This window comes from Bombyx mori, chromosome 27 (genome assembly GCF_030269925.1).
Source record: "Bombyx mori chromosome 27, ASM3026992v2".
Lineage (NCBI taxonomy): Eukaryota > Metazoa > Arthropoda > Insecta > Lepidoptera > Bombycidae > Bombyx > Bombyx mori.
The window spans coordinates 7,974,966-7,998,743 of NC_085133.1; the positions used below are offsets into that span (position 1 = coordinate 7,974,966).

At 38.2% G+C, this 23,778-nt stretch overlaps 1 protein-coding gene across 3 annotated transcripts in view; it reads right to left on the minus strand.

Annotated features, from left to right (window-relative positions):
• LOC101746416 (forkhead box protein P1) overlaps positions 1 to 23,552 on the minus strand; it is a 109,540-nt gene extending 85,988 nt beyond the window's left edge. For all 3 annotated transcript variants that reach the window (XM_021346122.3, XM_012697793.4, XM_012697794.4), the window contains exon 1: positions 22,762 to 23,552. The gene's annotated coding sequence lies outside the window, so the exon portion shown is untranslated. The remainder of the gene's footprint in view (positions 1 to 22,761) is intronic.
• Between the last annotated feature and the right edge of the window lie 226 nt (positions 23,553 to 23,778).

The window sequence follows — 23,778 nt, forward strand, 5'->3', positions numbered from 1 at the left end:
ATGCGGATAATGTAGTTTGCCGCTATGACTCTAGCTGCTGCAACTAATTTTATTGCCTTTGGAAGCAGACGGCATATGTGCCACCTCATGGCCCGGAGGTCTTTCCAGTTTCACCAGGACAGGCGGGCGAGCAAAGGCTCAGCCAGGAATGGTGGGATTAGCTAATAGCTACCCGAGCGCCTCCGAAAGAGACCTAACAACTCAAGAGCATCTGCTTCGCGAATGAATCTACTACCGGATCGGAAAACGCGACCCGCTGAGAAGAGCCGGCGAGAAACTCAGCGAGCTGATTCATGAATTTGGTTGCACGTCGAACTCTTTGTCGAGTTCGACTAGTATAGTTACAAGGGTCCCTGAGCCTGCTCCTAGTGTTAGAGCTGAACGCGTCTAATGCAAAGGTTATTGGATCTGATGGATCCGTAAGGACGTGTCTAGTGCGTCATCGGTGACTCGCTCCTGCGTGATTAAGTTTGGGGGAGTAGTCAGCGGCGGCAACGATAAGGCGATTATCATGATGAGTGAATAGTAACCATTGCTCATAGACATCTGGAATGCCAGGACAAAGCCAAGTCTCTGAGCGCTCTAGGGACCCTTCACAATTCTCGTTTGAAAAAAGACATGTCATAGATACTTTCATCAACTAGTCTGTTTTTTTATATTGTTAAGATGGGTGGACGAGTTCACGGCCCACCTCGTGTTAAGTGGTCATCGGATCCCATAGACATCAACGATATAAATGGCATAGCGCGTTTTATTTATCACGTTGCATCTAGTGATACGTGATTATTGAGGCCCATAGACATCACAATGTGGAAGCCGCTACCCTTCAGACCTTGAGACTTGAGGTCTGTATCTCAGTTGTATGCTAATTACGCAAATCACATTTTTTTCGAGTTACATTTTTAATACACCATATTATCCGTCATCGTGGAAATAATTCATGAAAGCAAAGTACATATTTCATTAGAAAAAAGTCCACTGAGTTTCTCACCGAATCTTCTCGGTGGGTCGCATTTCCGATCCGGTGGTTGATTTTTCCACCACTGCTCTTGCTAGGGCTAGTGTTAGCAACGTTCTCTGCTTAAAGCCCCGTGAGCTGACTTATTCGCCCGGTTACGCTGGCATAGCCTTTCAAGGCTATCAGCTTAGGCACGATAAAAAAATAATATAAAAAAGTCGTGTATGTCTGCGGGATTCGAACACCGACACAGCTGCACTGCTAGATACGATTATACCGATTTTCTTATCCTTTAGGCCACGGCGACTTCAAATCATTTGCCATTCACGAGCGCCAAGAATACTAATTCATTAACCACAACTGCAAATATCAAACTCGTTGAACTATTAATTTCAGTCAGTAGCAGCATCTTCACGTATTTTCCCGATTCTCAGTTCTTAACATCCGAGTTCGTATCACATCCTCTCATGGTGGAACATATTGGAACCTTTAAGGCGACGTTTTCCGCGAAGGAATAATGTTTTTTGTTATTGCTTAGATGGGTGGACGAGCTCACAGCCCACCTCATATTAAGTGGTTACCGGAGCCCATAGACATCTACAATGTAAATGCGCCACCCACCTTGAGATATAAGTTCTAAGGCCTCAGTGCAGTTACAACGGCTGCCCCACCCTTCAAACCGAAACGCATTATTGCTTCACGGCAGAAATAGGCGGGGTGGTGGTACCTACCCGTGCGGACTCACAAGAGGTCCTACCACCAGTAATATTCTATGCTGGAACATTACACTCACTCTTCATTCTTTCGTAGCTACAAAACTTTTTAAATATTCTAAGCAACGCATACAAAATATACTAAACATATTATAGTGCTCGCAACATTTAGGAAGCCAAAGCAGGTCGGAAGCGTTACTGATAGCAGTTTATTTCGCTTTGAGGCCACATTTTATTTGGGTTGTTGTTTTATCAGCAGCGGCCATGCGCGAATTCTTTTCGCGTAAAGTGTGCGTGCGCCGTTTCCGATGTGTGCGTTTTTTTTTGTTATTTCTGAATTAGTTATATGTAAACAAATTGTTTCGAATGCGGTTCGATTTTAGCTATCGTATTTCTTTTTCGGACTCAAATTAATGTTACGAAAGTCGATCTAACGTTTGAATAGCATAACATATCTATCTATCTTCCTCGACCCGTGTCCAGCCTTTTTTCCTACCTATACTGATAGCCTTGAGAGGCTATTTCAGCTTCTCCTTGACGTGTAGGTGAGCTCACGGGGTTCAAATTGGGAGTGTTGCTAACACTGGCTCTAGCAAGAGCAGTGCTTCGCAGAACCTACCGCCGGATCGGAAACGCGACCCACTGAGAAGATCCGGCGAGAGATGTCCAGCACTGCTGAGTGTAGGTCTCTTCGAATGCAACCCATTCTTTTCGGTCTTTTGACTTTCGCATTTTGACCAGATAATCCATCATCCAGGTCCACCTCGTTGGCTGTCTACCCACGTTACCACGTCCAGTACGATGTTTCGACTCCAGCACCTTTGTGCCCCCGTGATTGTTAGTGCGACAGCATATGTGGCCAACTCACTTCCACTTTTTCCGAGCAATCACATATACAATCCCATAATTCGTTTTCAACGTCGCCCGTCACTAACTTTCGTATTTAAACTTTAAGGCAATCACCGATTCCCAAATTTTCTGATAGTTTTCGTAGAACTATAAAAAAAATTAAGTGTCATCTATACTTTAATATAACGAAAATAATTTAAAAAGTATAAAACTAGATAGGGTAACTTTGTCCTTCAAATATAATCTCGTACCAATAAATTTGTGAGATATTTGTGAAGCATGCAATAACGCAGACACTTCGAGACCTGGAATAAACGCCACGCTCTCCCACCCTACAAACTGGAAGGCAAGACTGCTTGGCGGCATAAACAGGCAGGATGGTGGTACTTACCCGTGCGGACGTATAGTACGTCCTAAGTGGATTGGAAAAATTGGCCTTGCGTGTGGGATTTGATACTAATTCACCGGGCGTTTTATCCTTTAGGCGACGACCATCTCGCATATAATTATTTAAACCACCAAGCGTGACGAAGAAGCACACAATTAACTTAGGCAAATTCGCAAGAACTTTAAAGGCTAGTCAGTTACAGGTTTCACACAGAACCCCTGATGGCATTGAATCTAGAAACAATAACAAAATCCTCTTGTAACTAAGAGCTAAATACTATATTAAATTAATTAAATAATTACTCGAATACTGTATTTCCAGCCTTTTGAGTGCAAATATTTATTTAATATTTTGACGCGGTTTTTCGTACACATTACATTAAGAATCGAGTTTTGTTTTATTCACGTTATTTGAATTTATTCTAACATTAGCGTTAACTTAGAACTCAACATAGATACTGGAAATTTACATATTATAATTCACATCATCATTGAACTATATACAATCTTTAACAATAAAATAATATTTGGTAATATAATTATCAAATGTGATTTTCCGGATTCGCAGCGGTCCAACTGTGTCCAGTCGTTTGTAGGGCTTAGGGCCTAGGCGATGCTTACTCATTTCATCTTACAATATTGTCATTTTATTTATTTACAAGAATTTTGTTAATAAAATTTTAGTATTATACAATATGACGTATCACAAGATGGCGACGGGTCAATATCGATTGTCGCCATTTGCAAATACAACACGGCTGTCCAATTTCAAAACCTAGTATCTGACAAATTTAAAAAAAAGTGTGTTTTTGCATTTTTCGACCTTGTAGACCATTCTCCACATATTAGGATAGCAAAAACCCCAAAAAATTTGTAAAAAACGAAGTTCCACAAAGTCGGAAACCTAGTATCTACAGTAAACGTTTTCAAAATGCAAAAATTACAAGATTAGAACATAGTATATAACATCAACCATTTTAAAAACCTAATAAGTGCTTGTAGGTACTTGGATTTAAAATGGTTCATGCAGATACTAAGTCAATGAAATGGTTGAAATAAACGTCAAAACTCCCGCGAAACTTTAGTAAGTGAGAAAATCGTTGCACGTCGTTCGTGTTTTGTCTATAAAATGAGTAAAAATCAGTTTTATAGGTCGAAATTGATCTTGAATGTTTTAAAAGAACAACATGGTGAAATGTAAGTACGCTTCAGTGTGTTTTATTATTGTCAAGGTTTTTTGTTTTCCAAAATTGCAACCTACTACGACACATAAAGTAAATGAAGATGCAAATATTCCAGAGGATGTTAAAACTGCATACGGGGATCACAAAGCTAAAGCAAGTAAAGCAATACAAAAGTATCAAGAAGATGCCTCCCTAGAAAATACTTCCTCTGTGAAATACTATTCGATGGATTTACAAAAAGTTATGTTGTTACCCGACATGCCTAAAGTCAAAGAATCGTTTTTCTTGAGTAGAATGATAACTTTCAACTTGACATTTGCACCAATCAGACAGAAAACTAGTGTTAATAATATTTGTATTCTATGGCATGAAGCCTATTCTGGACGAGATGCTCATGACATTGTTAATGCAATGATCGAAAAAGAAAGATATTTTAATCATTTGATATTGTGGTGTGATAATTTCACAGCTCAAAATAAAAATTGGATCCTTTTTACATCACTTGTTACTATAATAATCTCTGGGTTTTTCAATTTAGAAAGTTTGACTTTGTAATACCTACCTAACTAAAAATCACACATGTATGTCAGCTGATGGAGTTCATGGCAATATAGAGAGGCAGATTAAAAACAAAAGATGCTGTGTACGATTTTGAAGACTATAAGAATGTAATTTTGGGTTGCAGATCGCATATTGAAGTTATCGAATTCCAAAAATCGTATGAGTTGGTAAAAAAGAGACGCATACCGTGACGCAATTATGACCTTGTTCCCATTAATAATTTTTGCTTAGTTCTTTGGTTGAAGTAATATTTGTAAATGGGTGCCGTAATATGTTTTATAGGAATGATTTTGAATCTCCGTATTCCGAGTTGGATTTTCTTATTAAAAACACAATACCTTGATCATGCCAACCTTAAAAAATATTCCAAGAGGCATTAACGAAAGTAAAAAGGAAGGCATAGTAACAACTTTATTTAGCTTATGCCAATGAACAGAAGTTTTGGAGAAGAAGTTTTGGCAAAGTGTACCGATTAATAATAATCCAGTTAATTTAGTTTTTAGTGGACAATTATTAATAACCGAATAATTTATTTTTATTTGACTGTTTTCAAATATGGGTGATTATTTTTTGATTTATTACTGTGAAAAAATAGTGTTTGGTTTCCGATTATGTGTTTTTTTTTCTTTTTCATTAAAACTGCTTATTTCTGCCCATATTTATGTTGTTTTATTCTGTTTTTTCTTACTATGTTTATAAAATTGCATTTAGTTCCTACTCAGTAAATTCAGACCTAAATGAAAACAAAGCAAGTGATCTTACTAAGTCTATTAATTTGCGTTTATCCCCACTCATTATATTTTAGAACTAGATGAAAACAAAGCAAGTGATCTTACTAGGTTTTGAAATTGTCACACTCAAAAAGTTTGATCTAAGAAAACAATCTTTTTATTAGTAACTGCTCCTCTACGTACATCTTTTGTGATAGACGCATGAAATCTACTTTTTTATAAAGCCTGTTATGTACCTCAAATTTTGCAATCACTCTCAAGAAGGTACGACTAATATTATTGAAACGGCACGCTGTCAAAGATATGAAATTGTTTTTCGGCTCTCCTGTAAAATTTTGTTTTATGCAGATACTGGGTTTTGATATTTCACAGCCGAACAGTGTATACATATAAAGTGGACACTCCGCATTTCCAAGCGTTTTTTTTATAAATTAAAGTAAATTTATGGCGCTTCACAAAATGGCGGTCTATTAATTCCGAAATTAGGAATTAGCAAATAGAACAGTAGGTATATTTTCTATGAATTTCTTTTCTACGGCTTGGTTCGTTCCTTCTCTGGATTAAAGAATAATGGTCTTATTCAAAATAAGTTATTGGGGTTTGATAAGACCGACAGGGATGTTATTCATAAGATTAGTAGATAAAACAAAAACGCTCATAAAAGTTCAAAAAAGCAAAAAACAGCCGACCCTATTTTGAATTCGTATTCATTTTCAGTACAAACAAACATGGCCGACTTCGGTCATCTGTTAATGAAGGAGTAGGTAGGTAGTATTTTTTTGTATTTCAAGTATTTTGACAGTTGCAGCTAGTGTTGCAAGTTTTTGAGAAATTCACAGGTAATCGGTCGGCAATGGGAATCGATCGGTATTAGATCTGATTTGGACCATATTGCTGAAGAAAAGTTTTTTTTTGTATGTGAGTCCTTTGTGAGTACTGTGATATGTGCCTGAACAAATTAAGTGATTTTCGAGTGGTATAAAATGGAACCAAATGTTTAAAAATTCGTCGTAATGCGTGAAAACATAAAATTGCAATAACCTCAATTTTAATGACCGAATCGTGTTTTTTTTCCCTACGAAGTGGCAACTTTGTATACTGAAGCGGTGTTTCGAGATTTTTGGTGGAAACGCGAAATGTGAACTTCTGTGAATTGCTTTTTTTGGAGCGAAAACTTCTTTCTTTCTTTTCGTTATTTGGGCGTGTTGGACACTTTTTGGTATGGAAAATATTATGGGTTCGCGTCTCCGACATTTTAAAGTTACTTATACATGTATAAGACGCTTTTTAGATCGGTGAAATCTTGTGAGTTCGCGTCATCCACATGCGAAATAGCAGCATATCGATAGCTATACAGGTGATGTATTGTGTAAAATTAGTGCTATGTATATCTTTAAAAGTAAAATTGAATGCATTTATTAAAAAGTGCTTGGATATTACTTAGCTGTTATTTCAATGAAATTATATTTGTATTTATATTATTTAAAATTGTTGCTCGGTGTTGTCAATAGATGTGATAATCCGACTGAAGCTGATAACTTTAATTTAAGCATAAAGTTTCAATTTTTAATACTAAAATTGTAAGTTATAACTTTTCACGTTTTCACTTCTATTGGCAGTCCCTATGTCAGACATGTTTTTTTTTTCTCCCTCTTCTATTAATGATGGCTTATTATTTAGAATCGGTGAAAGTGCAGAATGTTAGAAAATGAAACAAAATCTTAGTATAATAAAAAGAGAAGAAAAAAATAATTTAAAAAGATATCATCGATCTTTTTTTTTCCTACCTATGCTGATAGCCTTGAGAGGCTACTTCAGCTTAGCCTAGCGTGTGTAGGTGAGCTCACGGGGCTCAAACCGGAGAGTTGCTAACACTGACCCTAGCAAGAGCAGTGCTTCGCAGAATCTACCACCGGATCGGAAACGTGACCCACTGAGAAGATCCGGCGAGAAACTCAGTGGGCTGTGTCTATGGGTTAATTCGCTCGTCAAGCCCTTCGTCGCAAGCGACGGGTTCGACGAGGACGGTGACCGGGTGATCGATCGTTGAATACTCGTAGACTTAAATGAAAATTTAACTGTAATCAGTTTATACTAGTGATAAGATTATCTTTGAACTAGATGTACGCCGCGGTACTGCCACACTTTCCCATCACTACAAACAGAATATCTATATCTATACTTAATATTATAAAGAGGAAAGATTTGTTTGTTTGTTTGTTTCGAATAGGCTCCGAAACTACTGGACCGATTTGAAAATTTTTTTTTCCATTAGAAGCCGACATTGTCCCTGATGAACATAGGCTACTTTTTTTAAAAAAAAAATATTTTATTTTTTTGCTTTCGTGTGTGTTTTAATGTTTCCGAAGCGAAGCGAGGGCGGGACGCTAGTAAATAAATAAAAATGCAGTCTAAGCAGTCTCTGACCTGTTATCTCTATTTAAAGCGTGTTCTTATTTAATACTTGTGCGGAGTGGATTTTGCTTTTGCAGCGGAAACTGTAATTTTTACCGGTCCTTTTTATTGTTCTATTTTAATAAAATCAGGGCCAATTAAAATTTATTTTATAAAAAAAAATAGCTTCTGGATGCGGCCCCGTGACAATGACCACCAGTGCTAAATTTGTTATTCAGAAAAATGGTATACGTTGGATTTTCCCGCGTATAGAGTTGCTTGTCTCTCTCTCTCTCTGGACTTTTTTTTATGTTTGAAGGATTACTGGTGGCCCGGAGGCCTTTCCAGTTTCACCAGGACGCCTTTCCAGTTTCACCAGGACAGGTGGGCGAGCAAAGGCTCAGCCAGGGTGGGATTTGCTAACAGCTACCCGAGCGCCTCCGAAGGAGACCTAACAGCTCAAGAGTAAGTGCTTCGCGAATGACTCTACTACCGGATCGGAATCGCGACCCGCTGAGAAGATCCGGCGAGAAACTCAGCGAGCTGATTCATGGGTTAGGTTGCACGGCGAACTCTTTGTCAAGTTCGACGAGTACGGTTACCGAGGTCCCTAAGCCTGCTCCTAGTGTTAGAGCTGAAGGCGTCTAATGCAAAGGTTATTGGATCTGATGGATCCGTAAGGACGTGTCTCTCTCTGGACTATAAACTAACAGACATTATATATCAACGGTTACCATGGCAACGTTTTTTACGCACACGCATTGTTATCAGGATGACATTTGCTAGTTTGGCCCGCGATGGTAGGTTAGTAGGATGTAGGATTATGTAAGATCTATTTTAGTTAATCTGATCGCAAAAAGCGTATTAAAATGCAAAACTTAAAGTGTGTCGTAACAACAGTTTCAGCATCTAATCATGGGTGATTGGTGTTTCGATTAAAATATATATATATATATATATACTAAAATAGAATATTATAAATTAATGATTAAGGTTATTCGAAATTCGACCTCATCTATCGAGGTGAGCATTTCACGTTTTAAGCTTCAACACAGCGAATGGAAAAGGTTTCCCTAAATTTTATCTAAGTTTTGATAAGTTAGGCTATGTTATATCAGACGCTTCGATCCCTTTCTAGTACTGTGATCGCAGAAGACCATTTTTCATTAGCAATATTGTACAATTTACCTCTGTATAGGAAAAACCAGTAAATTTACTAGTGGTAGGACCTCTTGTGAGTCCGCACGGGTAGGTATCACCACCACAATGCCTGTTTCTGCCGTGAAGCAGTGATGCGTTTCGGTTTGAAGGGTGGAGCAGCCGTTGTAACTATACTGAGACCTTAGAACTTATATCTCAAGGTGGGCGGCGCATTTACGCTGTAGATGTCTATGGGCCCCGGTAACCACTTAACACCAGGTGGGCTGTGAGCTCTTCCACCTACCTAAGCAATAAAAATTTAAAAAAAAATTAGATTACAAACGAATGGGATTTTCAAGCTTCTACATTAAGCATCCAACTACTAAAATCTTAAGCGCTGCATTTGAATACGGTCAACAAGTTTATTGTAAGCACATATTATAATTAACTACTAGAAATCACGATAATTTGAATAACATAAACATAAATACAAACATCGGCCATGATCTTTCTCAACGAAGAACGGCTTGAGTGTGACTTCCGTTATATGAATTTAATAGTTTGAGGTCGTTTTAGATTTAAATTATATATATTTTTTTTACTGAATTATATTATCGTTTGACATAAACAAACAACTAGATGTAATGATATAAATATATTTTAATTTATTGACTGTCGTTGTCGGCCTTCGATTTGCAAGGTTTTTGATGTTTTGTTGGATGAGCGGTCTATCTGGTGTTATGTGGCTATAGCGTGAGTTTGAAGTATTGAATAGGGTCTTCCTCCTTCCCCCTTTGAAAATTTTGAAGTCGTTGTGGCCTAAAGGGTTATAAAACGTCCGGTGGATTCGTATCTAGCGATGCAACTTAGTTCGAATACCGCAGGCCGGAACCATTTTTTCTAATAAAATACGTACCTAACAAATGTTCACGATTGACTTCCAAGGTGAAGGAATAACATTGTGTAATAAAAATGAAAACCTGCAAAATTATAATTTGCGTAATTACTGGTGGTAGGACGTCTTGTGAGTCCGCACGGGTAGGTACCAACACCCTGCCTATTTCTGCCGTGAAACAGTAATGCGTTACGGTTAGAACTCATATATCAATGTGAGTGGCGGCATCTAAGTTGTAGATGTTTATGGGCTTCCATAATCACTAAACACCAGGGGGACTGTGAGCTCGTCCATATATATAATATAATATAATATAATATGCTAATACCAGACATAGCAAGAGCAGTGCTTCGCAGAATCTACCACTGGATCCAATATGCGACCCACTGATAAGATCCAGCGAGAAACTCGGTGAGCTGTGTCTGTGGGTTAGTTCGCTCGTTAACTATACTGAGACCTTAGAACTTATATCTTAAGGTGGGTGGCGCATTTACATTGTAGGTGTCTATGGGCTCCAGTAACCACTTAACACCAAGTGGGCTGTGACCTCGTCCACCCATCTAAGCAATAAAAAAATAAAAAAATCGACAAGGACGGTGACAAGTGCTTGAGCGTCCTAAAAGCACCGAGAGTGAATCCAGGGGATCCAACAAGATAATAATATGTTATCAGGCGACGGCGGCTTTACATTGCTCCGTCGCGGTTTTCTTCTTATTTCTTTCCTATTACCGTCTGCTACGGTCAGATAATATTATTCGAATGTGTACATTAGCAAATGAGAATTGAATTTACATCAACAGTTTAAGGCAAGGCTTTCATTGCCAAATTCGATACGACCTTGTTTTTATAAGATTCAGAATCAAGTCTAAAGAGGCACAAAAGCGATGATTTAAATTCGTTTTATAGTTTCGATAAACTTTTTATATATTATAGAATAATAACATTTACATAATATTTTTCATAAGCACGCACTAATTTGAAATCATATTGAAAAAAAAAGCTGGCACGCAAATATCAGAAATGCTATACGAATGATAAAATTTAATAATATATTTAAATATTAATTTATTAACAAATTAGTCGAACAAGGCCGGATTTGTTGGCCGATTTTTTATTTGATTTAGTCCTCAAAACTTCACATAATCATTCGCCGAGTCAATCTAAAGGTTTCTTAAAATTTCCATAAAAATCGATCCAGCTATACACACATTGACTTATATATCTATAGACTTAAGACTATAGACACCAAACTTCACAGGAGCATCCGCCAGGTCAATATGAAGGCTTTCTAAAAATTTCATGAAAATCGATCCAGCCGTTCCGGGGTCTATCGCGAACATATATACACAAATCGACTTATATATTTATAGAGTTAGGACTATAGACACCAAACTTCACAGAATCATCCCCCGGTTCAATCTGAAGGTTTTCTCAAAATTTCATGGAAATCGATCCTGCCGTTTCGGAGTCTAGCGACACACATAGACTTTTATATTTATAGACATGATTTTTTTTATTTTTTACATCACGAATGAATTCACGGGCCACGTGATATTGAGTAGCTACCGGAGCCCGTAGACATCGTCAACATAAATACTACCCACCCTCAGAAGTTTATAGGACAACGACTTCCCCACCTCTCAAACCAGAACTCGTTATTGCTTCGCGACAGAAATGAGCAGGACGGTTGTACCTACCCATCCGGGCTCACATAACGCTCTACCCAATTATGCTAAACACAATATAATTTTTGAAATTTCCTCATCATGGAAACCATTCGTGAACACGCTTTAAGCGCGTATTTCCTTAGATGAACTGGTCCTTGCCTGCCAAAGCTAAGCCCAGGATTTATCTCACATCAGTCGATACAATAGACGTCTTATCCCGTAGACCAAGTCGACTTCGAAATTTGAAGACAGCTAGTTTGGTGATTGACTTTTTTATCGCCCCTGTAGACAGAGGACAGGCACAGGCATGCTGGTCAGTGGTGACCGTCACCCATGGACTTCAGCAATGGTCTGTTTAGGTTACTCTCTACTTCGGGAAAGGGTTTATATCTAAGGGTATAAAGATCTATATATATAATACGGACAGGAATATCGTTGATTTTCAAAATTACCGCGCGAACTTTTAATTTAACTTAACAAAACACGGTTAAGCTTATTTTTGTGACGAAATTCGAACGGACGTAACTAAATGATAAACTAACCACGATCTAAATATATATATGTATTTATTTTAACGGAACCATTAGCCACATGTGACGTCATATGTTGCAAGTGAAGTTTAAAAAGTACTTGACTTACCTATTAGATGTTTTTAAGTAATTTAATGCCCATGTCCAGCATTGAACGTCTGTGGGCTGAAGAAAAAAAAACAACTCCAATATTTATTAATACCTTCGGAAAAACATGCTCTAGAAATATAATAAAAAATTAGGCAGCGACTTGGCTCTGCCCCTGGCATTGCTGAAGTCCATGGGCGACGGTAATCACTCACTATCAAGTGGAAATGGACCGTATGCTCGTTTGCAAAAAAAAAATGACAAGCCAAACTGAAATTTAGAATGATCCTATATTCCCTGGAGATCCCAGTCAGGCAGGTTATTTGGCTAAAGGTTATTAGGATAGAAACATTATTACATCATCGATACCTGAAATTTTCAAGCGAATCGGACGACTTCGATTCGGAAGAATTACGTTCATAGATTCCGTTACATAAATATATACAGGTGGGGCCATTAAAAAAGTGTCAAATAAAACTAGTATTATTCAACACATCTAGAGATATCTACCAAACACAAACAATGAAAGTATGTAAAAACTTTCATAAGAACACACACGTACACACACACAAACACGAGAATCCGTTATTTTCGTGTTTATATTACCTACTTAATTATCTTTGTACTTAAAACACACCTGTGTTACATACATATATTTTACATATAACAATCACATGTGACGCGGCGCGACTTCGCCCGCTCTTTTCGTTTAAGAACAAGTTTTATTAGCTCATTCGTGTCTATTTGTTGTGTGAGTGTCTGTGCGTGCCTTGATACGTCATAATTTAAATACTGATAAACTTCGAGACGAGCTATGATTACGTATAAAACGTAACTCATTGTAATAATATTATTATTATTATTTTATGTATCAGATTTTGTAATAAAACAATCGCATTTGTTATAAAGAAGTAAAAGAATTCATTGTTCTTTATGGAACAAAGGAAGAATATATATATTTTTATATGTCTTATATGGGTGGACGAGCTCATAGCCCACCTGGTGTTAAGTGGTTACTGGAGCCCATAGATATTTACAACGTAAATGCACCACCCACCTTGAGATATAAGTTCTATGGTCTCAGTATAGTTACAACGGCTGCCCTACCTTTCAAACCGAAACGCATTACTGCTTCACGGCAGAAATAGGCAGGGCGGTGGTACCTAACCGCGCGGACTCACAAGAGGTCCTACCACCAGTATGTACTGAAGTAGTTGTTGCCAGGGAAACTGAGGTTTCATATTGAAGTTGTTGTGGCCTAAAAGATAAGATGTTCGGTGTGTGCACGTGTCAAGCGAATATGCCCGTGTTCAAATCAAGCTGATGAATATTTTTTTTGTTTAAATATACCTAGTTTTTTAGTCATGTTCAGACGAACTCATTGTCTTGTTGTTGAGTATTTGCTTCACAATATCACACCGCATATATAACATAATAAATAAGAGCACCATATCTTTGTGAGCGGAACACATGAATTTTATGGGTAGAGAATAGTATAACATATATATGCTGGTTTACGCTTTGAGTGTCAACTAACTATCGAAACTAGAGATGTGTGCATACGATGACGTCTTGTTGGCTAATATTAGTTTAACTAATTCATATGAAAATTGCAGTCGAGATCCTAAAATAATCGTAAATAGACATGATTTAACAAAAACCGACTTCAAATAAAATAAAAGAGATTCCATAACAAATTAATATACACTAAAAACAATAATCATCGAAATCGGTTGGCGTGATATTGAGTTATTGAGTTGTTCATCTATTTGTCGCGCACGTACTTAATGCAAATTTAAGACTTATACGGTTTTCTCATGGATACCATTATCAGAACTGGACTAAATTGAAACGGGAAGCGTCAGCTTTCTAATGAAAAAAGAATCACCAAAATCGATTCACCCAGTCAAAAGATATGAGGTGGTAACAAACATAAAAAAAAATCTAAAAAAGACAAAGCTTCGTAGGGATTTACGCAGAAATTTTATCTAGCGCTAAGCTTCATTTAACACGAACTGATGATTTTATCGTATTTCATTCTCAATTAATAGGATTTCGATAGGTTTTGAACTGGGATCAAGACATCCAAACAGTTTTGTTAAGGCCTATCTGAAGTGACTATCAGAGGACAGTCTTCAAGTTAGCCCTTCTCATCGAATTCGTCGAGTATGACGAAGAGCTTGAAGAGCAAACTGAACCACACACACATCACAGCCAACTGAGTTTCACGTCACATCTTCTCAATGGGTCGCGATTCCGATCCGGTGGTAGACTCTATGCACTGCACTTACTAGGGCTAGTGTTAGCAAATTCTCTCAGGTTGAGCCCGTGAACTCACCTACCCAGGCTTAGCTGGAATAGTCCCTTAGGCTACCAGCGAATAGTTAGGAAAAAAAAAACAAATTAGACACGACCTGCAAAAATTAAGATACCGACTCGGAAGATGAAGACCAATATGAAGCTATATAGTAAATGCTAAATCAAATTTATAATATAAACAGCCTTGTTTTCTCTGCTCATGGACGTCCACTGCTTAAAATAGGTCTCCACCAAAATTCGCCACAATAACCGGTCTTACGCAGCTTGCAGCCGCCTAGTGCAGTGGTCAACAGCTTTATCATCCAAAAGAGCCAAATATTGATAAAACACAATTGAAATTAATTCAAAGAGTCGTTTTTTTAACACATATTTTATAGCAATGTTTTTCAAAAACGTCGTCTCTTACAAAGCAAGATAATAAGTAATATTTCTGAAACAAACATTTCGCGATAGAGCCGTAGCGGAAGAGTCGAAAGAGCCTCATGCGGTTCGCGAGCTGTGGTCACCGTCCTCGTGGAGCCCGCCGCTTGCGACGAAGGGCTCGACGAAAAATTAACCCATAGACACAGCCCACTGAGTTTCTCGCCGTATCTTCTCAGTGGGTCGCGTTTCCGATCCAGTGGTAGATTCTGCGTAGCACTGCTCTTGCTAGGGCCAGTGTTAGCAACACCCCCGGCTTCAGCCCCGTGAGCTCACCTACTAGCTCGGTGAATGTAGAATAACCCCTCGACGTTACTAGAATAGGTAGAAAAAAAAAGTGTGTTGCCAACCACTGTCCTAATGCATGCTAATCCAAAACAATTAGTATTATTTATGTTCCTCCCAAAATTTCCATCAAGAGGAAAATCGTTAAGTTTTTTTTTCTATAGGCCTTGTAGACAGACGAACACACGGCCTATCTGCCGGTGCATAATCAGCGTCACTCGTGGACATCAGCAACGACGGACACAGCCAGACCGCTGCCTAAAAAGTAGGGCTTTCAATTTTTAAAACAGCATAAGTGCATCACCAGTTTTCGTTCTCTTAAATCTAGTTCGCTACGGCTCATTTCATCGAACACGGACGAATCAATGCTGCGTTGTAATGGTATTCACGAATGCTTGTATTTTCGCGAGGCCCGTTTACATTTAATACTAGCACACATACGAACCACAAAACAAACTCCTATCAGTCGCTAAGAGACCTGCAAAAACTATTTGCAATGTAAACATTACTCGTGTTCGTTGTAGGCGGGTTTTTAGGGTTCCGTACTATAAAGTAAAGAACAAAAACCTTGTAATTGAATACGTAATCTTGACGATCTCTTGATTTTCATTAGATACAGCCTCGTCTTTTTTTAATTGCATAGTTGGGTGGACGAGCTCACAGTGGTGTTAAGTGGATACCAGAGCCCATATATTATATACAACGTAAATGCCGCCACCCACCTTGAGATTGAATTTGAAGGTCTCAGTATAGTTACAACGGCTGCCCCACCTTTCAAACCGAAACGCATTACTGCTTCACGGCAGAAATAGGCAAGCTGGGGGTGCCTACCCGTGCGGACTCACAAGATGTTCTACCACCAGTAATTACGCAAATTATAATTTTGCGGGTTTGATTTTTATTACACGATGTTATTCTTTCACCGTGGAAGTCAATCGTGAACATTTGCTGAGTACGTATTTCATTAGAAAAATTGGTACCCGCCTGCGGGATTCAAACACCGTTGCATCGCTCAACACGAATATACCCAACGTCTTATCTTTTGGGCCACGACGTCTGCCTTTGAAGGCAGTGAAAATTCTTAATTTGTAGTAGGTATTCTGGTCAGCGGTATCATGTATGTTTTTATTATGTAATTTTAGGCTTTAATTTTTAGTTTGAGAAACAAGGAGGATTAATACCCAATAAAAAATAAGTATATTTTACACTGTACAAACTGTTACAAAATATTATACTTTTTATTTATTTATTGCTTAGATGGGTGAACGAGCTCCCAGCCCACCTGGTGTTAAGTGGTTACTGGAGCCCTTAGATATCTACAACGTAAATGCGCCACCCACCTTGAAATATAAGTTCTAAGTTCTCAGATAGTTACAACGGCTGCCCCACCCTTCAAACCGAAACGCATTACTGCTTCACGGCAGAAATAGGCAGGCTGGTGGTGCCTACCCGTGCGGACTCACAAGAGGTCCTACCACCAGTAAAAATACTATTTAATTATCACTTTAATAATTTAACTGACACGCAAAGTTATAAAACATTTGAAACAAAACAAAAAACGTTTTTTTTTTTTTCTCGTCTCCAAAATCAAATACCAAATTTGCATAATTATTTTTTTATACTAAACCGACTATCACATGATCTTTAATTAAATTATATTGGGTTTATAGCAAGCGACATCGATAAAAGTGCGTTGGTTGCCAACAATCCTGTTCTGATTAGCAAATTATTGTCGTAAATATCTCATTGGTGGCTATAACTATCACTGATTTTAGATATCACTCGCTGATAAAATGCATATATAAAGCATTATAAATTCAAAGCCTAGAGAATATTATGACTATATTATATTATGATGACAAGGCAAAAATACATTTGACAAATGTATTAGGAACAGCAAAAATTTTAAACCTAGTTAGTTATCGACAGTTTTCAGAAAATTAATATTTCTATTAGACTCCTTGGCTAATTGTTATTTTTTCCGTAAAAAATAATAATAAATCATTTACTAAGCAAAGCGTAAGAAATCCGAAATCTAGCTACTATGGTACAACTTTTAATTCAAAACAATATCTAAAAACCTAGTATCTTATATTGACCAAAATGCAAACATTACTGGTGGTAGGACCTCTTGTGAGTCCGCACGGGTAGGTACCACCGCCCTGCTTATTTCTGCCGTGAAGCAGTAATGCGTTTCGGTTTGAAGGCTGGGGCAGCCGTTGTAACTATACTGAGATCTTAGAACTTATATCTCAAGGTGGGTGGCGCATTTACGTCGCAGATGTCCATGGCCTCCAGTAACCACTTAACATCAGGTGGGCTGTGAGCTCATCCACCCATCTAAGCAATAAAAAATAAAAAAAACAAACCGTCGCAAGTTGGTAGTTTACGAATGTCAGATGAGTGGTCTATTGAATGAATGTAGTATCAATTATTGTTGATACTACATTCATTTGGTACATTCAAGACTAAATGAATGTACTACAATCATTTAGTATTGAATGAAGTTGAATGATATGAATTGAATGAAGAATTTAGTACTAAATGAATGTAGTACATTCATTTGGTAATATATACATTTGGTATTGCATTATTAAAACAACTTTTACGGTTCAATATCACGTTTTCGGACAATTCGAAAACAGTTTTCGTGATCACAGACGACTCGGAGACGGGAGAGAATAACATGACAATAATAAAAATGGGAGCTTAAGCCGTACATGGAGTTTTAATATAAAGTAATATTAATGTCCACGAAACATTAAAAAATTTACTGTTTGGACGTTGGTTGTTGAGCGACAGGAGGTTTTAGTCAGTTCGACTCTGACATGCCCCGCCCTCCATCCCCAGTGGAGGGCGGAAGTCCAGCGATTTCCTTCAGACCAAAAAAAAAAAAGCTATTTTCAAATTTACCACGTATTCTTAATATGTAGACTTGTCCAGTGTTTTAAGAGAATTGTTAGGTAAAATGCACAAACCAAAAATATTACATCAGGATACCAGAGATACAAAGAGCAGGCAATAACGCAAACGAATTTATAGAAATATCATAATTCGGGCTCCTCTTATTATCGGTATTTTACAACACGGTTCCACTCTAACACGAGAAGAAATATTCCACAAAACCCCCTTATAACACGGTACTTCTACAACACGATAACGCCTGTCCTGGTGAAACTGGAAAGGCCTCCGGGCCACCAGTAATCCATAAATCATAAAAAATAAAAATAAGAACACCATAACGAGATTATTGTTTAAAATTATTTAGAAAATAAACATTATGCACTATGAACACACAATATATGGGAATACATGGGAATACCTGAAATTTTACTGCATATTTTTAATGTATAATAGGTAAAAAAATACATAGAGGAATAGTTGAGATGTTTAATTCAGAAAGATTACTCTGCTTTTTATACTGGCTTCAAGTCCCATATTTTTTTATTGCTTAGATGGGTGGACGAGCTCGCAGCCCATCTGGTGTTAAGTGGTTACTGGAGCCCATAGACATGTACAACGTAAATGCACCATCCACCGTGAGTTATAAGTTCTAAGGTCTCAGTATAGTTACAACGGCTATCCCACCCTTCAAACCGAAACGCATTACTGTTTCACGGCAGAGATAGGCGGGGTGGTAGTAGCTACCCACCCATGCGGACTCACAAGAGGTCCTACCACCAATAAAAATATGCACAATACGGGGCTGTGTAGGAACGTATCTACCATGTTATAGATGGGTTACTTGTATCACACAATTTACGCTACAATCCTCCTGAGAGTCTTTTAAATAAAGTAGCGCATCTCTTGTCAGATATTTTCCCGGAACAATGATGATCAGATGGTTAGTAACCTCAAGAGCAAATCACCTAAGCATAGCTTTTCCAAAGGGATATATCGACAAACGATTTAAGAGTGTGAATGTTTCATTCAAACATCCAAAAGAAGATAAATGCGTAGATTGATGGTGTTATATGAAAAAGTAATGAGGTTATGATAATGTTAAAATACATTAAGAAAAGAAACCCTGCGTTTTACCCAATTAAATAGAAAAAAACAAGTCCAATACTATATAAATAATACGTAATAATAAAAGGTAAAATAACTCGAATGTTAGTATAGGAAATGTAGAGACGTTAAATTATATTCAAATCTGGTTTGCATGTTCCCTCTGTTTTTTCGGATCATATTTTTTGTTTCATTTACCAAATTTATTTTACTTCATCTTTACTTGATTGTAAATAAAATGAGTTAATTATTTCTATAAAGAATGTAAGCCCAAACAAGATTACATTTTTGACTAATTGGGTCTTGTTCTATCTGACTTCCTCACCACTGAGTTCCTCACCGGATCTTCTCAGCGGGTCGCGATTCCGATCCGGTAGTAGATTCATTCGCGAAGCAGCTATTCTTGAGTTGTTAGGTCTCCTTTGGAGGCGCTTGGATAGGTGTTAGCAAATCCCACCCCTCCTGGCTAAACCCTTGCTCGCTCACCTGTCCTGATAAAACTGGAAGGCCTCCAGGCCACCAATAAACTCTCAAACATAAAAAACGCTGTTATGTCCGAACTGAAGACTTGAAAATTCGACCTCATATCTCAAAGCACGAATTCGCGTTTTGTTGACTACTAACGACCCGCCCTCGATTCGCTTCGGAAACTGTAATTTATTAATAATTTCTCCACTATTTAATGGATGTTATTATACATATAAACCTTCTTCTTCAACCACTCTATCTATTAAAAAAAACCGCATCAAAATCCGTTGCAAAAGATTTAAGCATACATAGGGATATAGGGACAGAGAAAGTGACTTTGTTTTATACTATCTAGTGACATACCAGCAGATACTTAATTTTTTTTTTTAATCCAAGCATTGCTACGAAAAACATCCACCAGACTTCATCTTCTTCTGAGTCGGTCTCTTCATGACCGAAGGTCGTGTCTAGTTTGAACCAGACTTAGCTGATCGGTAATGCTCTATGGCACCAAGTTGGCAATTTCAACAATAAATATCTCAAACGTTTAAAAACTATATTAAAATGGGTGTAGAATCTCGCCGCGCTGAGAAAGGTAAACAGGAGGGATGGACGAAAATATGGGGTGAGTCGAGTGCTATGTCGCCCTCGTTTTTTGTACACACGAAGCTTCGGTTCTTATTTTGTTTGCTTGAACGTGCATATTTGCTTAATGCAAACTTGCAAGTATTAAGATAAGCGCGGTGAAGTATCAGCCTTAAGGATTTTAAGAGATAAGAATTATGAACTTCTGATTGTTTTTTTTTTGTCATCGCTGGTAACCTAAGCTGGGCTGGGCTGTTATTATCGCAGGTAGCCTAAGGGTCAGCTATGAGCGAATGGGTGGATGAACTCACGGGCTCGACCTTAGAGAATTTGCTAACACAAGCCCTAGCAGCGGTAGGCACCGGCTTGGCTCTGCCCTTGGCATTGCTGACGTCCATGAGCGACGGTGACCACTTACCATCAGATGCGCCGTATACTCGTCTACCTTCAAAGGCAATTAAAAAAAAATAGCAAGAGGGGCGCTTCGCCTAATTTACCATCGGAACGGAATCGCGACCCACTGAGAAGATCCGACGAGAAACTCACTGGGTTACTTTCGAAAATACAGGCATTGCCATCGGAGGCTCACGGCCGACCAGCTGACGAGTGCTCACCGTCACTCACAGATATTTTTAACGCGCGCACGTATGTTTGTTTGTACGTAACCGAATCTTTGACCGTCAATTTTGCCGTCTTCAAGACGTATGATTAGCTTGACCGATACAAATACAATAATTTAATAACTTCGCTCTAATGTCCGGACCAGTATGAACTTGATTAAATATGTATATGCAATTTGAGATGATACAACAATTGATACAACAATGGCGCTATCTTGTTTAGTTAGTTGGACACGGTTTAGTGTTTTCATGTTATAACAAATGCAGCTAAATGTCCTAACAAATTCAGTTCAAAAATTTTATTTTTACTCAGTACTAAGTACTAATAAACGAAGTTTTATCATTTAAAATTCAGATTATTAGTAATATTCTCATTCTTTATAAACGTGCTTTAAAATAAAGAATATCGTAGCTATCCGAACAAACTTATTTCAGCTTCTCAAACCGGGAGTGTTGCTAATACTGGTCCTAGCAAGAGCAGTACTTCGATGGATCGGGAGGATCCGTAATGACGTGTTTAGGGCTGATTTTTGTAGTTTACCTGAATATTTGACAGACTTGGATTTAGCTGCCTTTGATTTTATAGGACTCATATATGTCCCGACGCGACGCCCTCGATCTCAAGCCCTTTTCGTCTTTATTAGGTAGTAATTATGTCTCATAATTAACAAACAACTGTTCTTCTGTAATTCCATTTACACAGCACATTGTTTTATAAACGTGATAAAACTATATGGACCGGACGGCTAGGTATAATCGTTCTATCTATTTCGGCCGCGAAAATTGGTGCGTGCCAATCTAAAGCCTAAGTATATTAGATTAAAACTTTAAATATATCCCGCAGCCTCTCGGAGCGGGCGTCGGTGATTCGTATTGCTTCTAATACCTTTTTTATTCTTCCCTACCTATTTGCTGGTAGCCTAAGAGGCTATTCCAGCTACGCCCGGACGGATAGAGGTGAGCTCACGGGCTCAACCTGAGAGGATTTGCTAACACTAGCCCTAGCAAGAGCATAGCTTCGCAGAATCTACCGCCGGGTCGGTATCGCGGCCCACTGAGAAGATCCGGCGAGAAACTCTGTGTGGGCAAATTCGAAAAGCAAAAATCTAAATCTGTTTCTCATAACACACAATTCAAAATGAATGTATACCTAGTCTGTAGTAGACTTTTTACTAAAAAAAAGTCGTTTCATTGTGTCTTTTTTCGCGCGAATGAAAAAAATTACTTTACTAAAAAATGTATTTTTCGTTTCCACGCTTAATGTTAGTTGCGTGTTTTTTCTTTTTTTATTTTATTTAATTATCTAATTTTATATTTGCCTAACCTTGTAATTAGCACTGCAAATCAGTACGAAATATTCTTAAATATTTGACTTAGCATTTAACGTACATTCGCGCACGGCATCCGACAATTTGATTTTGTTAAGTAACCATAAAACTCATAGACGCTTCATGGATCAAAATAAACGCTGAGCTTGAAGTCTATGGAAATGTTGGTGTAAGCAGAAGCAACCTCTTTGGCTAATCCTTATAATCAGATCGGACATAACGTCAGACTTTGCCGAAAACGTACAAAAAAGCAAGCAGAAAATTGACGATAGATTCTCGAAAATGTGGCGTGCTAATACAAAATACGCGGCCGAAAGATACACGTGTAATAACAGAACGTGTATAACATATTATATCTTCGTATAACCATATAAGGTGGACATGAATTAAAAAGTCAACTCATCAAAGTTTCGTCTTCGCCTAAATACATGACAAGTAACCTCTCCCTCCTTGTCTCCCCGCTTACAAAGAGTGACAATAAGTCGCGCACGCACACAATCGCAATTGTTTGTACACTCACACAGAGGGCCCGGCAACTAGGTATTCGGTTTCCCGCCACCGGCGCGAGCACTCACACAAAACACGAAAAGCAAACAATACAAACACCAACACACAAGTAAATTTAAACTCACCTCAAAATAAATCCATTAGAAAACACACTTGTTCAAACAACTAGCGCTTAGCCTCGAAAACGCGTTGAAAAAACACTCGCCAGCATCCGATGTATGCTCAACACTTTTCCAAACTTTCTGTGCAGCCTTCTTCCTCGTTACCTCCACGGACGAGTTCCCGCCAAAATCCCGAATAGACAGCCGAATTTTCGATTCCACAATCAAATAAACTTTTGCAAAATTATAATATAATACGTATGTAATTTATTCTATTAATTTATAAATACAACTTATCAAGGTTGTCGTTCGGATATACAATTCCTTATCTTTATAACTGGGTCTTCGGGTGAACAGTCATCATTCGCGAACATTTTTTTTTTTCACGCACAATCTCTTCCGCAATTCGAAATAAGCGAGTTCAATCGAAATACAAAATAAAAGAAACGCGACAATCGGCCCCGAAACTTATTAACACACGTTGCGCGGTAAAAATAAACTATGATTAACTGCTATTTAGATTCGCGGAGACAAGAGGCACCGGCGTGCGACAAAGCGGTCGAGATAATACGAAAAACAAACGAACTAAAAAAACAAAAAGTACAGTCGATCAACTATTAAAATGAACAATGTTAACCTGCCAATAAAATCGCGAATTTGTTTACCGCGTCGCTATTTCGGTCGCTAGGAGCGGTTCCGATATGAATAATTATTATTGCCGACGAGCGTACATCGACGCATAGTTGTCGTTTCATAAAACGTACGCGTTAAAACTGAGTCGAAAGGCTCGCCCCGTGTCGGAGCATAGCGCCGAATAAAATAAACAACAATATACCTAAATAAGCGGCTCGGCGGGCGTGGCGGAGTGTGCGTGCGCGTCGCTGTGTGCGTGTGTAAACAAGAGGCGACGCGGGTCACATGATATCCACCCGTCACAGCCGTGCCTGGGCCTACCGGCATTTGTATCTAGCCTAGTTCGACACTCACTGTGGCCATTCAGACATTCAGCAGACGACGCGCCTACCACAGGTCGTAAATCTC